The following is a 15,827-nucleotide window of genomic DNA, read 5'->3' as shown; positions in this document are numbered from 1 at the left end:
ACTATAAACTATATATTTTAAACACACATTTAAGGTCAGTAAAACAGGAAGTGCTTAACAAACACTTCTGTTCCACAATTTTATGGCCAGCAATCAGTCTGGTATAAAAAGACCACTACTAACACCATAAAACCAGTCTTGATAAAGGTCTCTTTGTGACCAAAACGCGTAGACTGGTAAGCACAATTTCATTTTCTATTGATCTAAAATCAATCTACACCATCATATCTTTCTTTTACAGAAGGATCATCCAGGGATTATAACAAAATATTTGCCAAGAAGATAGAATTTTGGGTTGGAAAACGGCTAGCAAGTACTGACACTGCTATTCGGTATAAAACTCTTGGAAAATCACCATAACTATTGCTGTTAGGATTCACAACACTTTAAGGATTATTGTTTTTTCACACTACTTATTATAATTTATTGATGGATTATTTTTTCTATTAAGTTTTCACTGTTGGACTATTTTTTGGACTATTATTTACATTTATATAAGTTACTATTTGAACACACCACAATGTTTTTGTACATTTTTGGTTTTTCATTTTTCACAATCTTTGTTCTTAATTCATGTTTTTTGAAGATCAACCTATTTTTTGACCATTAATAATTTTTGTACACTAATTTTTGCACACAACTTTTTTGATACACATTTTTTACATTGGCTTATTGCTGTAACAATATTTTTTACTTGACAATGCATATGTGTTAAAAACACAGTTAAAGGTCTTACTCAGAGCCTTACACATTAGTCACTATTGGCAATATTTAGGAGCATTGCATAGAATCGAGAACATTATTGGTTAGATAATATTATATAACTGACTAATATATTTCACCTATTATGTGTATTTGGTAAACACAAAGTTGAATTTTTGTTGTGAGCCTTATACTTAATTTGGAATTTTTTAGGAATATTTTTTAAGAGCAATGTTTGCACAATTTTAAATGCCATATCTGCTATTTAACTATCTGTTTTAACTATTCATTTAGCTATTATTGCTGTATAAATTTGTGTATGTGTATGTGGTAAACACAAAGTTGAATTTCTGTTGTGAGCCTTATACTAAATTTGGAATTTTTTAGGAATATTTTTAAGAGCAATGTTTGCACAATTTTAAATGCTATATCTGTTACATAACTATTTGTTTTAACTATTCATTTAGCTATTATTGTTGTACAAATTTGATTGTTTATACATGGATCCATGTTTTTAAATTATTTGTGTACTCAATAAATTGTTTATTGTAATCATTTGATAATATTGCATTAGGTCCAGACCCAGCCTTCGTATAGTTGGCGCTTTGGTATACCTTATTAGAGTCATTGGTGGAGGAGGGATCTTGTGCTGGTGCGCACGCGTGCACGGGCGGGTGCACGTGATATCTGTGCAAACAGCAAAAATATGCTGTAGATCTGAGGGTGGGAGAGAGGACTGGGGAGGGTGGTATTTTAAAATTAAGTGATCTGGGAGAGGGTGGGGGGTTGGATGTTGAGGGGGGGCAGCTACACTACAGAAATAAAGAAAAATATTTAATAAAATAATAAAAATTAAAAAAAAAATACATTGTTATTGCAAACTGGGTACTGGCAGACAGCTGCCAGTACCCAATATGGCGCACAATAAGGCAGGGGGGGGTTAAAGAGCTGTTTGGGGGGGATTAGGGAGTTTGGGGGCTAAGGGGGGGGGTCCTTCACAGCAGATTAATTATTATTATTTTTTTTTTAAAAAACCTAACCCTCCAAAAAACTTTTATTTTAGTACTGGCAGACTTTCTGCCAGTAGTTAAGATGGCGGGAACAATTGTGGGGTGGGGGAGGGAAGGGAGCTGTTTGGGAGCGATCAGGGGGTGGGATGTGTCAGGTGGGACGCTGATCTCTACACTAAAGCTAAAATTAACCCTACAAGCTCCCTACATGCTCCCTAATTAACCCCTTCACTGCTGCGCATAATAAACATGTGGTGCGCAGTGGCATTTAGCGGCCTTCTAATTACCAAAAAGCACCGCCAAAGCCATATATGTCTGCTATTTCTGAACAAAGGGGATCCCAGAGAAGCATTTACAACCATTTGTGCCATAATTGCACAAGCTGTTTGTAAATAATTTCAGTGAGAACCTAAAATTGTGAATAATTTTAAGTTTTTTTTTAATTTGATCGCATTTGGCGGTAAAATGGTGGCATGAAATATACCAAAATGGGCCTAGATCAATTCTTGGGGTTGTCTACTACACTAAACTAAAGCTAAAATTAACCCTATAAGCTCCCTACATGCTCCCTAATTAACCCCTTCACTGCTGCGCATAATAAACATGTTGTGCGCAGTGGCATTTAGCGGCCTTCTAATTACCAAAAAGCTACGTCAAAGCCATATATGTCTGCTATTTATGAACAAAGGGCATCCCAGAGAACCATTTAAAACCATTTGTCCCATAATTGCACAAGCTGTTTGTAAATAATTTCAGAGAGAAACCTAAAGTTTGTGAAAACATTTGTGAAAAAGTGAACAATTTTATTTTATTTGATCGCATTTGGCGGTGAAATGGTGGCATGAAATAAACCAAAATGGGCTTAGATCAATACTTTGGGATGTCTTCTAAAAAAAAATATATATATACATGTCAAAGGATATTCAGGGATTCCTGAAAGATATCAGTGTTCCAATGTAACTAGCGCTTATTTTGAAAAAAAGTGGTTTGGAAATAGCAAAGTGCTACTTGTATTTATTGCCCTATAACTTGCAAAAAAAGCAAAGAACATGTAAACATTGAGTATTTCTAAACTTAGGACAAAATTTAGAAACTATTTAGCATGGGTGTTTTTTGGTGGTTGTAGATGTGCAACAGATTTTGGGGGTCAAAGTTTGAAAAAATGTTTTTTTTCCATTTTTTCCTCATATTTTATAAAAAAAATTATAGTAAATTATAATATATGATGAAAATAATGATACCTTTAAAAAGTCCATTTAATGGCGAGAAAAACGGTATATAATATGTGTGGGTACAGTAAATGAGTAAGAGGAAAATTACAGCTAAACACAAACACCTCAGAAATGTAAAAATAGCCTTGGTCCCAAACGGTCAACAAGTGGAATGGAAAAGTTCTGGTCACTAAGGGGTTAATGATATCTTGTACATTTGGAGATTTGTTTCCCTTTAATAATATCTTGTACATTTGGAGATTTGTTTCCCTTTAATGATATCTTGTACATTTGGAGATTTGTTTCCCTTTAATGATATCTTGTACATTTGGAGATTTGTTTCCCTTTAATGATATCTTGTACATTTGGAGATTTGTTTCCCTTTAATGATATCTTGTACATTTGGAGATTTGTTTCTCTTTAATGATATCTTGTACATTTGGAGATTTGTTTCCCTTTAATGATATCTTGTACATTTGGAGATTTGTGTCCCTTTAATGATATCTTGTACATTTGGAGATTTGTTTCCCTTTAATGATATCTTGTACATTTGGAGATTTGTTTCCCTTTAATGATATCTTGTACATTTGGAGATTTGTTTCCCTTTAATGATATCTTGTACATTTGGAGATTTGTGTCCCTTTAATGATATCTTGTACATTTGGAGATTTGTGTCCCTTTAATGATATCTTGTACATTTGGAGATTTGTTTCTCTTTAATGATATCTTGTACATTTGGAGATTTGTTTCCCTTTAATGATATCTTGTACATTTGGAGATTTGTGTCCCTTTAATGATATCTTGTACATTTGGAGATTTGTTTCCCTTTAATGATATCTTGTACATTTGGAGATTTGTTTCCCTTTAATGATATCTTGTACATTTGGAGATTTGTTTCTCTTTAATGATATCTTGTACATTTGGAGATTTGTTTCCCTTTAATGATATCTTGTAAATTTGGAGATTTGTGTCCCTTTAATGATATCTTGTACATTTGGAGATTTGTTTCCCTTTAATGATATCTTGTACATTTGGAGATTTGTTTCCCTTTAATGATATCTTGTACATTTGGTGATTTGTTTCCCTTTAATGATATCTTGTATATTTGGAGATTTGTTTCCCTTTAATGATATCTTGTACATTTGGAGATTTGTGTCCCTTTAATGATATCTTGTACATTTGGAGATTTGTTTCCCTTTAATGATATCTTGTATGTTTGGAGATTTGTTTCCCTTTAATGATATCTTGTACATTTGGAGATTTGTTTCCCTTTAATGATATCTTGTATATTTGGAGATTTGTTTCCCTTTAATGATATCTTGTACATTTGGAGATTTGTGTCCCTTTAATTATATCTTGTAGATTTGGAGATTTGTTTCCATTTAATGATATCTTGTACATTTGGAGATTTATTTCCCTTTAATGATATCTTGTACATTTGGAGATTTGTTTCCCTTTAATGATATCTTGTACATTTGGAGATTTGTTTCCCTTTAATGATATCTTGTATATTTGGAGATTTGTTTCCCTTTAATGATATCTTGTACATTTGGAGATTTGTGTCCCTTTAATGATATCTTGTACATTTGGAGATTTGTTTCCCTTGGAGATTTGTGTCCCTTTAATGATATCTTGTCCCTTTAATGATATCTTGTACATTTGGATATTTGTTTCCCTTTAATGATATCTTGTACATTTGGAGATTTGTTTCCCTTTAATGATATCTTGTACATTTGGAGATTTGTTTCCCTTTAATGATATCTTGTACATTTGGAGATTTGTTTCCCTTTAATGATATCTTGTACATTTGGAGATTTGTTTCCCTTTAATGATATCTTGTACATTTGGAGATTTGTTTCCCTTTAATGATATCTTGTACATTTGGAGATTTGTTTCCCTTTAATGATATCTTGTACATTTGGAGATTAGTCATGAAAAGTCATCAATCAACTCTAGTAATGTGCTGTATCCACTATAGGCCCTATATGCAGGAAATAAAAATGCATAAAACTAAATATAGTAATATTGTTCCAATAGACTTTAGGGCTTGTAAAATCCAATTAATATTTAGTTCATAAAATGAAAGAGAAAAGTAGCAAGAACATGTAAAAGAGAAAAATACTTTAGATGTTTTCTTGCATTTATAATATATATTTTCAAATGATGTATTTTTAAGGGTGGTTGTATATTAATGAAAAACTTAATTACTTAAAGAAATGATTATTAAAATCAGTAGGGATGGGCAAATGTTTTGCAACATTCGAAAAATGAAACGAATTTTAACACATTTGTTCATTCTTTTTGAATTTTGAATGTTTGTACAACATGCTAATATTCGTTTTAATGTAATAGTATTTTTAAATGCTTTTTTTAAATGTAATATTCGATTATTATTTTTTTTTAATAATTTGATTTGAATTATGTAATATTCAAAAAAATTTTTTTAATCAATATACTTTTAAACGTATTTCTAATGCGCTCTTTAATTGTAATATTCAAATGATGCAATATTCAAAATAAAAACATTAGAGTTGATATATTTGTATCTATTATGTATTAGTTTACTAAATTCCCTGCCATATGAACTATTATACTTCTGAATAGTATTTGTTAAATCGAATGTTACATTAGAAATGTCGAATGTGGATATTCAATCCAATTATGAACATTTGAAAAGTAACATTCGAATTTTAATGGTTTTTCATACTTATCAACATTCGATTGACGAAAACGAATGTCCACAAGATTATTCCTTCTACCAAACAAATTAAACTTTCAGCACAGTCACAATAGTTAGTAAACAAACTGACAAATCGTTTTGTCCAACGGTTTATCAAATCTTTATGATATCTTGGCATTGTAAACAAAGTAAAATATTTTAATATTTTTTATGTTAAGGTTTGGATCTAAATAATAATTATTTACCTTATGTTACACAGCAAATATGATTTCACTACTTTGTGTTAAAATGAAATGAATTCCTGTAAGTGGTATTAAATAATAATGATAACAACAATAATACTAATAATAGCAAGTCATATTTTATATGTAATGTTTTTTCTATTTTGAGTTTATATATGTTTGTAATGCAATACAAATTTTGTAAATGTGGAATTTATTTTAAAAGTAAATCTACAGGTCTATTTCATACAGATTTCTGTGATCTATTCTTTGGCTTTGAAATACTATTACTGAGCTAAAGAATTTTGTGCATAGTCTGCATGACTTATCCTAATCATTTGTGGGCTTCTGTATTTTCCATTAATTTTTTTATGATTTTCATTTATTCCTATAGTTGCAGTTTCCATTATTATATCAAAATAATCATTCTAGAAAAGGTCCATTTATGAGTAAATGTGTTTTACACTGAAAATTAAAAGGGTGTGGGTAGATTTTAAATTATACTGTAAAGCTTAAAGCACGTTTTCATTGCTGCAAATCATTTTAACTGTGAATGGAATCTGAATGTGTTAGTAGTTTTATTTGATTCCACAGATTGTGTCACTTTTGGCTCCGTGTTCTCAAATTACTCATTCCTGTGACCTTTTTGTAAAACTCGATCTGAAAACAGGCAATAAAATATATCTATGTAGAGTGTACTTAAATACCACACGGTTTTTGCGTCATAATTTTAGAAATATAAAAATGGAAACATAGTTAAAATAATAAAACATTTTAATTATACTAATACATTTCACAGAGATGTGTTATATTTTTAAGGATTTACAAATAAGACAAATGTGCTATTGATAAAAGGCAAGATTGATAGCAGGACTTATTTTCAAGCTAGCAATTATGGTTATATGAGTAGAGAAAATGCTGTATAACTAAAAGGAATTGCCTTGTTTTTAACTAGTTGACTTGTCAAAATCCGTAACTTTAAATAGACTTTACAATGGTAAGCTAAGGATCCTTAATAAAAATGGTGTAGTATAGAATTGTGATTTCTTCTTCTGCAATTAAAGGGACTTGAAACTCAAAATATCTCTTTCATGATTCACACACAGCATGCAATTTTAAACAACTTTCTAATTTACTTCTATTATCAGTTTTTCTTTGTTTTCCTGGTATCTTTTGTTGAAAAGAAAGACGTAAGCATGCAAGTGTCTGGCAGCAGTTTTGCAAGACTGTTATCCATTTGCAACAGCACTAGAGGGCAGCACTGTTTCCTGCCATGCAGTGCACCAGAAACCTACCTAAGTATCTCTTCAACAAAACATACAGCAGTGAGAATAAAGAAAATGTAATAATAGAAGTCAATAAGAAACTTGTTACAACAATGGTACACTCTGTCTGAATCACAAAAGAAAATGTTTGGGTTTCATATCTGTTTAAGAAGCATCTGAGATCTATAAATTTGCTTTAGGTAGAGATTAATACAGATGAATTCGGATATCATGCACTCAAGGCTAGAATGGCCTACTAGGACACCACGTGGGCTGCAGTATTTGGGGTAGGCCAGTTATAATTTAAGGGAGTGGTGCGGCTTGTAAAGCAATGCAGCTGTGTCACCTCTTTTTGCTCCTCTGAGCTATAGGTATTAAGGTCACAAAGTATTTCCTTGTAAACTTTATTTCCTAGACTATGGGCAAGATTTATAAATCTGCAAGTGGACAGGATTCACATGTTGTAAACCTGTCTGCAATTGATAGCAGATTGTTGGGCACATTTGTTCCCCATATTTAACATTGCATGGGAGAACGCTTGTACAAGTCTGCCCCCCCCTACTCTCACTAACCGCTTTTAAATGAATTTTCATCTTCCAACTCCAAATTGGCTAGAGAGTTTATAAACAGCCGTATAAACAGCTGTTTCATAAATATTAGTTACAGGCTCAAATGAGCGAGCCTGCAGCCAATCAGGGTATTAGCCATATTATAAATCTTACTCTATGTACCAATTAGTAGCCCTACTTTGAATAATTTATAGTGTCTAGTTAAATCAAACTGTTAGACTGTCAGGGTTTTTTCCCTGATCTGTTTGCCGTGTGCTGCTGGCAGCCATTTTACTCACCTCTCTTGCCGACTCTGGTGCATACTGTGTGATGCTGCTCATTTCCTGCACTTCCTTTTATGGCCAGACTGGTGTACATCATCCGTGTGAGACAGATGCAGTCTCAGAATTGTGATGTCATCACTTATTATTTAAAGGGCCTCTGTTCAGTATGCTTTGCCCTTGCGTTGTCTCAGTCCTGTTTGCGAGAGCTCCTGTGTATTACCTGGCTGTCTGATGTCCCTCCTGGTTCCTGATCCCTGGCTTGTTCCTGACTTTGCTGTTCTCCTTGTTCCTGATTCCGGCTCATCTGACTATTCGCTTTGGCTCCTGACTCGGCTCGTCTGACTACCAGTTCTGGTTTTGATTCCTGGCTTGTTCTTTGACTTGTGGACTTTTTATTATTTTTTTACTATTAATAAAGGTGTGATTATTTTTGCACTTCTTGTCTCAGTCTGATTCCTGGCACCCTGACATTACACAAGGGCCTTGAATCCTGATGGTGCTAATAATCCACCTTTACCTGCCATAATTTCCAGGATGGATGAACAGGATCACCGCTTAGGTCAATTTGCACTAGCCCTGCAAACCCTGCTGACTCGCACTGCACATTTGGACCAAAGTGTCCCACAAGTTATGTCCGCTGCTGCACCTAGTCCTACCAGGAGCATGTCCGGTTCTGCACCTCTACCTCAGCGGTATGGAGGCGATCCTAATCAGTGCAGAGGGTTTTTGAACCAGGTGGGCATTTACTTTGAGATGTTACCTCAGGTGTTTCCCTCTGACAGAGCTAAAGTGGGATTTCTCATCTCGTTACTTTCTGACACAGCTCTTGCCTGGGCTAATCCCTTGTGGGAGACTAATAAACCTGTGATTTCAAATTACCCTGAATTTGTGGCCTCCTTTCGAAGGGTATTTGATGTTCTGACTCGCTCCTCCTCTGCTGCAAACTACTCATGTCCATTCAGCAAGGTACAAGATCTGTTGCTCAGTATGCCATTGATTTTCATATGCTTGCTGCAGAGGTAGGTTGGAACAATGAAGCCCTTGTTGCCGCCTTCTTTCATGGGCTCTCTGATGCGATTAAACACGAAGTTGCTGCCAGATTTTTACCAGAAGATCTCGAGGCATTGGTGTCTTTTTTGATCCTAATTGACATCAGACTAAGGGAGAGGCCCTCTTTCAAGGAGCGCTTGTGGAAGCCTCCTGTTCCGTTGTCTCCCACATGTTCGTTCCCACCCATGCCTCCCTCTCCTCCCATGCCTCTTGGTCCTGAGTCACCAGGTACTGCTGAGCCGATGCATTTGGGATTCACGGGTCTCTCCACAGCGGAGAGGGCCTTTAGGAGGAAGGAGGGGCTCTGCCTCTATTGTGGGTTACAGGGCCACCTTTTGAAGTCTTGTCCTACACGGCCGGGAAACGCTCACACCTAAGGTCCTGTCGGGGGCAGACCTTGGGTGGTTTATCCTTGTCCCCAGAACTGCTAAAGGAGAAACCTTTGGTCATGGTTGTCCTTTCCTGGGTAGAAAAAGGACACTGTCACACTGTTATGTCTTCTCCAGATCACACTATTTATAATCATTTTCAAACGGTGGAAGGGAGTTATGGATTGAAATAAATGAATGATAACTAAGACTCTATATTTCTTAGTGTCTGTTTGCTACACCCTTTAGTGATATGCTAATATTATTCTTAATAATCCCTTATGAATTATTATGCCCACTATAAAATATTAACACACAATATCTAGCTTAATTAAACTACTTGTAAGGACATTAACTCACAAAGTCTTACTTCAGCAATACAAAACTTGTATTACAATGAGGCTAAATAAACATTATTACAATATGCAGACTAAATATAATTGCACATATGCAGATCACTTATAAATACACACCACTGAACTAAACATCATTATTACACTAATACATTTGCCAATTCTATATGACAGTATCTGGTGTGCTGTAATGGATGTCTCAGTACTCACATGATGTTCCCAAAGAAAAGAGAGCAAACCGTGTGTTGTTGATGGGCTTTATTGTAAGTCTTTCATCCCTCCCACAATGATTGCATTGATTGATATATGATTGCAGCCATGCCATATGGACGGGGGGCAGGACATATATGGCTACACAAAGGGTCTCTATATAGCTCTTTACTTAAACCAGTTGGTCATCCTTATCACATGGGGCCTGGTAATGTGATCATTCTACATTCCAAAGTGACCCAGTATCTGAATGAGGAGTTAACCCCTTCTTGATTACACAGCTGAGTTCTTACAGTATTATGCCATAATATCCCTTCCTGACCATATCTGAGTTCTTACAGATTTATTCCTTTATTACATTTCCCCCTTTTGGCAATGGAGGTTACCGGTGCCCTTACATTCCAATGGGTGTTTTATATGAGTGAATCTGTTAGAATATTCCTAACCCCACCTATGTGTGATGGCTATATTAGTGTACTAAGGATGCTTCCATTCGCATACCATAATATAAGTGATATACACGTGCAATTAATGATTTTAAATAACAACACATACAAATTTGAAAAATTATACAATATAGAAATAAATAATATGATTATAAATGGATGTATGAACAGATTTCCCAATGCAGAACCTCATGATGACTGTTTCGAAAAGTAATTTGCTAATTTCTGCCACCAGGTAGCACTTGACATCTCTGTAAAAGTATGTTCAATCCTTTGTAGTTCTTGTTCCTGATGGTAGAAATTTACATGAACACGTTCCCCAAAATTTTTAAGATGTTCCAGTAACATAGTCTTTTTTCAATAAGGTTACCCATTTTTGCCAAGGTGCATCATCTACTAATATTGGGGTTATGAGTGGAGCCCCAAAGGTAGCATTATATGCGAGTAACTGTGGGACAGTGAAGTTAAACTCTAGTGAAGCTATCCGCACAGGGTACCTAGTAATACAATAAATCCCTGGTGTGATTTGTTCCTTTGAATTACACTTGTCAAACCATACATGCATCTCATATTTAGGCTTCAAAGAAACAAAACACACCTTTCCTTGTCCTAATGGAAAAATCATATCTTGGGGATTAACTTTCTCCACAAAACCATTGCAATATGAGTGATTATGCCAACAGGAATCAAAAATTATTCTTGCCTGGTTGGGTAGACATAAAACTTTAGAAGGAAACCTTATGCAGTCAGACATATCTACCTATTCCATATGGGAACCATTCCATATACAATTTGGGAACTCTAACTCATGATGTAAAACATGAGATTCTGTGACAGGTGTTCCTAGTGAAAACAAATGATAAACATTCTGATAGGTACCACTAGTGGGTACCAGTGAAGTAGCCCTGCATATATTTTCCCTGCAACCTAACCAACTGTTTAACCATAATTTGTTGTGTTCTGATGCAAAACTGTTAAGAACAGACTGCTCCCACCCTACCAAAGGTGTATGGTTATTTTCCATAGCATGTGCTATTAATTTAAAGTCAGTTGATAATTCTGTTTGCATGGAAATACACACAAAATCCCAGGATACTTCCCTTAATCTACTAATTACTCCTATCAGTATTTGCTCTGTATGTTGAATGGCAGGACCCTGAACCTGAATGACTGTCTGTGTCAGTGTCTCTACCAGGGTGTTTATAATTTGTTGTGTATGAATCCCTTTTGCATTTAACATCCCCTGAGACTGTAAGGTTGTTGTTAAGCTGGATATGTCAATGGAATTTACCACCCCTAACCCTGTTCCCACACCTCCCAAAACTGTATCCACAATATCCCTCCTAGTCCTTCTCCTAGTACCTTCTGCCCACTTAACTAATGCCTTTTCCATAGTGGCAGTAATTCTGGAACAATTTTGGTAATGTGTGGAAACTAAAAAAAAATATCTATTATTTTAATCCTCCACGTGATAAATTGGAATGTGGCATCCCTCAATACTGGAGTTGACTTGATTGTACTTATTTCATATGGACCGCTAGAAACAACCCTTTTCCCCTCACACATTGGAGTATTGTCATAATGTTTCATCTTTGGTGTAGTGATTAAAGTAGAATAGATCAAAGGTGCAAAAGTAGTTGTTTCCTTTTTTTGATCTATTTTTAAGTATACTTCAATCCCTCCACCAAAGTTGGAAGCTGTAACTCTCCAATTAATCCCTTCTCCAATTTGTTGTTCAAATATAACCTTGGTTATATTATAGTTATCACCATTTATAGTGTGAATAGGATTTGCAAATGTTGTAGACACAGAAATACCTTCTCCCACCAGACCTACAGTCCATTTTCCCCAAGCCATCCACTTACATTCCCATTCAACATTATTACTTATTGACCCTCCAAAAACCAGTTAAATTGTCTTGATGTTTTTCAACAAATATTTCAATCCTCCCACACGCATTAAATGTCAATTTTCCCAAACAATCTTTGTTAAGGTCTTGAGAACTCCAGAAGCTTGTCCATCCTCTGATGATTTTGCTTGAGCTCCATCTACGACTCCTTGTGAGGTTGGTGTTTGAAAGTTATAGTCACAGATTGGAAGTTTTTGCAATAACACCCACACAAATACAAATAGTTTGGTGACGATCACTCCTCTCAGGTTCCACATAATAAAATCTGTCAAAAAGATTAATAGAATATCAGTTCTTAGCAGAAATATCTACATCTAGGACAACTGTCCCTCTATACGATTTACATTGGTCAACATGGACCGATTTGTAACCAGGCTGCCTTTTGGTTTTCCCAGGGGTTGATCTTTCTATTTTAATCACAGTATTACCCAATTTGTCCAAAATTTTATAAGGTCCATCCCAATTTGCATCCCAGGGAGAATTTTTGGCAACATTTTTAATCATGATCAATCCCCCCTTCTCAAACAGAAGGGGGGATATTAGAGGCAGCAAAAAGTTGTAGTGAGCTCAACTGCTCCTGAATTTGGGAGAGATATTGATCTCTAGACACAGATTCTCTCAATGGGGTAGACAATTGTGGTTCACCTGGGTGGCCTAATGCCATCTTTCTTCCTGTCATGAGCATATAGGGAGAACACTTGGTAGCATTTGATGGTGTAGCTCTAATAGCCATTAGAACTTCTGGAAGATGTGTGACCCATGATTTACCATACTGGAAAAGCATTTTGGACAATTTTGTTTTTAATGTGCGATTCATGCGCTCAACTATACCAGAGGATTGTGGATGATATGGTATATGAAATCTTATCTGTATTTCCAGTAGGGCACAGAGATTTTGCATTACCTAACCTGTAAAATGTGTACCCCTGTCTGATTCAATGAGTGTTGGAAACCCCCATCTTGAGAAAACATGTTCCCAACATGCTCTGGCAGTAGGCTATGCAGTATCACAACGAAGTGGAATAGCCTCAACCCATTTTTAAAAAAATATCTACAATTACTATGGCATACCTGAGACCCCCCTTTGATAGTGGAAGTGGGCCTATAAAATCAATTTGGATAGCTTTCCAGGGGCCATATGCTACTGATATTCTCTGGAGAATGGATCTCTGACCTTTAGGACATGGATTGATTTGAGCACAAATTAAACACTCTAGTACACAATTTAAACAGGTTTCTGCTAAATCTGGCCAATTAAATTTTTGCCGTAAATGTTACTCTAATGCACTTTGCTGTGTTATAGGTCCCTGCAAATGACTTGGGACCACAAAAAACAATTTAGCCTGTGGATCAGTGGGATTCGAGTAACATATTAACCCATTACAAATTGAATAACCATTTGGGAGTGTTTGCTGTTCCTGTAACAGAGAGAAAAGGTTAGGGTCTTTAGCTTGTTCTGTTTTCAAATCAGGTATCTCTGAATCTACTATTGTAATCTTTGCTATATGTGCCATTGTATCTTTAGATGCAACATGCTCTATCCTCATTCTCATCTGATTGCCATAGTTCCCCATCTAAAGCTGCCTGTTTGGCTAACATGTCCACATGTGCATTCCCTTGTGAATGTTCATTTGTGAAATGTGTGTGTGCCTTAACTTTATCAATAGCTGACTGCAATGGATGCTGTGTTCCCCAATCTACCAATTTCTTAAGTGCTTGAACATGTGACAATGGTTTGCCTGCTGAGTCTACCATTCCCCTTAGATTCCAAATTGGTAAGTACTCTGTCAGTGATCTTGTCACATAGGCACTGTCACTGTATATACAAATGTCTTGTGTGTCAAACCTATGGCAAGCCATAGAAATGGTTTCTAATTCTGCTCTCTGTGCTGAAAATGATCGTGGTAGCATAAATTTAAGAGCTAATTGTTGAGAGGGGACCCAAATAGCAAAACCAGTATTAAATTGTCAGGGTGCCAGGAATCAGACTGAGACCTTGGTTATATTATAGTTATCACCATTTATAGTGTGAATAGGATTTGCAAATGTTGTAGACACAGAAATACCTTCTCCCACCAGACCTACAGTCCATTTTCCCCAAGCCATCCACTTACATTCCCATTCAACATTATTACTTATTGACCCTCCAAAAACCAGTTAAATTGTCTTGATGTTTTTCAACAAATATTTCAATCCTCCCACACGCATTAAATGTCAATTTTCCCAAACAATCTTTGTTAAGGTCTTGAGAACTCCAGAAGCTTGTCCATCCTCTGATGATTTTGCTTGAGCTCCATCTACGACTCCTTGTGAGGTTGGTGTTTGAAAGTTATAGTCACAGATTGGAAGTTTTTGCAATAACACCCACACAAATACAAATAGTTTGGTGACGATCACTCCTCTCAGGTTCCACATAATAAAATCTGTCAAAAAGATTAATAGAATATCAGTTCTTAGCAGAAATATCTACATCTAGGACAACTGTCCCTCTATACGATTTACATTGGTCAACATGGACCGATTTGTAACCAGGCTGCCTTTTGGTTTTCCCAGGGGTTGATCTTTCTATTTTAATCACAGTATTACCCAATTTGTCCAAAATTTTATAAGGTCCATCCCAATTTGCATCCCAGGGAGAATTTTTGGCAACATTTTTAATCATGATCAATCCCCCCTTCTCAAACAGAAGGGGGGATATTAGAGGCAGCAAAAAGTTGTAGTGAGCTCAACTGCTCCTGAATTTGGGAGAGATATTGATCTCTAGACACAGATTCTCTCAATGGGGTAGACAATTGTGGTTCACCTGGGTGGCCTAATGCCATCTTTCTTCCTGTCATGAGCATATAGGGAGAACACTTGGTAGCATTTGATGGTGTAGCTCTAATAGCCATTAGAACTTCTGGAAGATGTGTGACCCATGATTTACCATACTGGAAAAGCATTTTGGACAATTTTGTTTTTAATGTGCGATTCATGCGCTCAACTATACCAGAGGATTGTGGATGATATGGTATATGAAATCTTATCTGTATTTCCAGTAGGGCACAGAGATTTTGCATTACCTAACCTGTAAAATGTGTACCCCTGTCTGATTCAATGAGTGTTGGAAACCCCCATCTTGAGAAAACATGTTCCCAACATGCTCTGGCAGTAGGCTATGCAGTATCACAACGAAGTGGAATAGCCTCAACCCATTTTTAAAAAAATATCTACAATTACTATGGCATACCTGAGACCCCCCTTTGATAGTGGAAGTGGGCCTATAAAATCAATTTGGATAGCTTTCCAGGGGCCATATGCTACTGATATTCTCTGGAGAATGGATCTCTGACCTTTAGGACATGGATTGATTTGAGCACAAATTAAACACTCTAGTACACAATTTAAACAGGTTTCTGCTAAATCTGGCCAATTAAATTTTTGCCGTAAATGTTACTCTAATGCACTTTGCTGTGTTATAGGTCCCTGCAAATGACTTGGGACCACAAAAAACAATTTAGCCTGTGGATCAGTGGGATTCGAGTAACATATTAACCCATTACAAATTGAATAACCATTTGGGAGTGTTTG

At 35.8% G+C, this 15,827-nt stretch overlaps 1 protein-coding gene across 1 annotated transcript in view; it reads left to right on the top strand.

Annotated features, from left to right (window-relative positions):
* The window catches only part of PDE1A (phosphodiesterase 1A), a 545,834-nt gene that overhangs the window by 165,966 nt on the left and 364,041 nt on the right, over positions 1 to 15,827 (top strand). The gene's annotated exons all lie outside the window — the stretch shown is intronic.

The sequence above is a fragment of the Bombina bombina genome, chromosome 1 (genome assembly GCF_027579735.1).
Source record: "Bombina bombina isolate aBomBom1 chromosome 1, aBomBom1.pri, whole genome shotgun sequence".
Lineage (NCBI taxonomy): Eukaryota > Metazoa > Chordata > Amphibia > Anura > Bombinatoridae > Bombina > Bombina bombina.
Note: the sequence above shows the minus strand (reverse complement) of the source record. Positions and strands in the feature narration are given on the sequence as shown.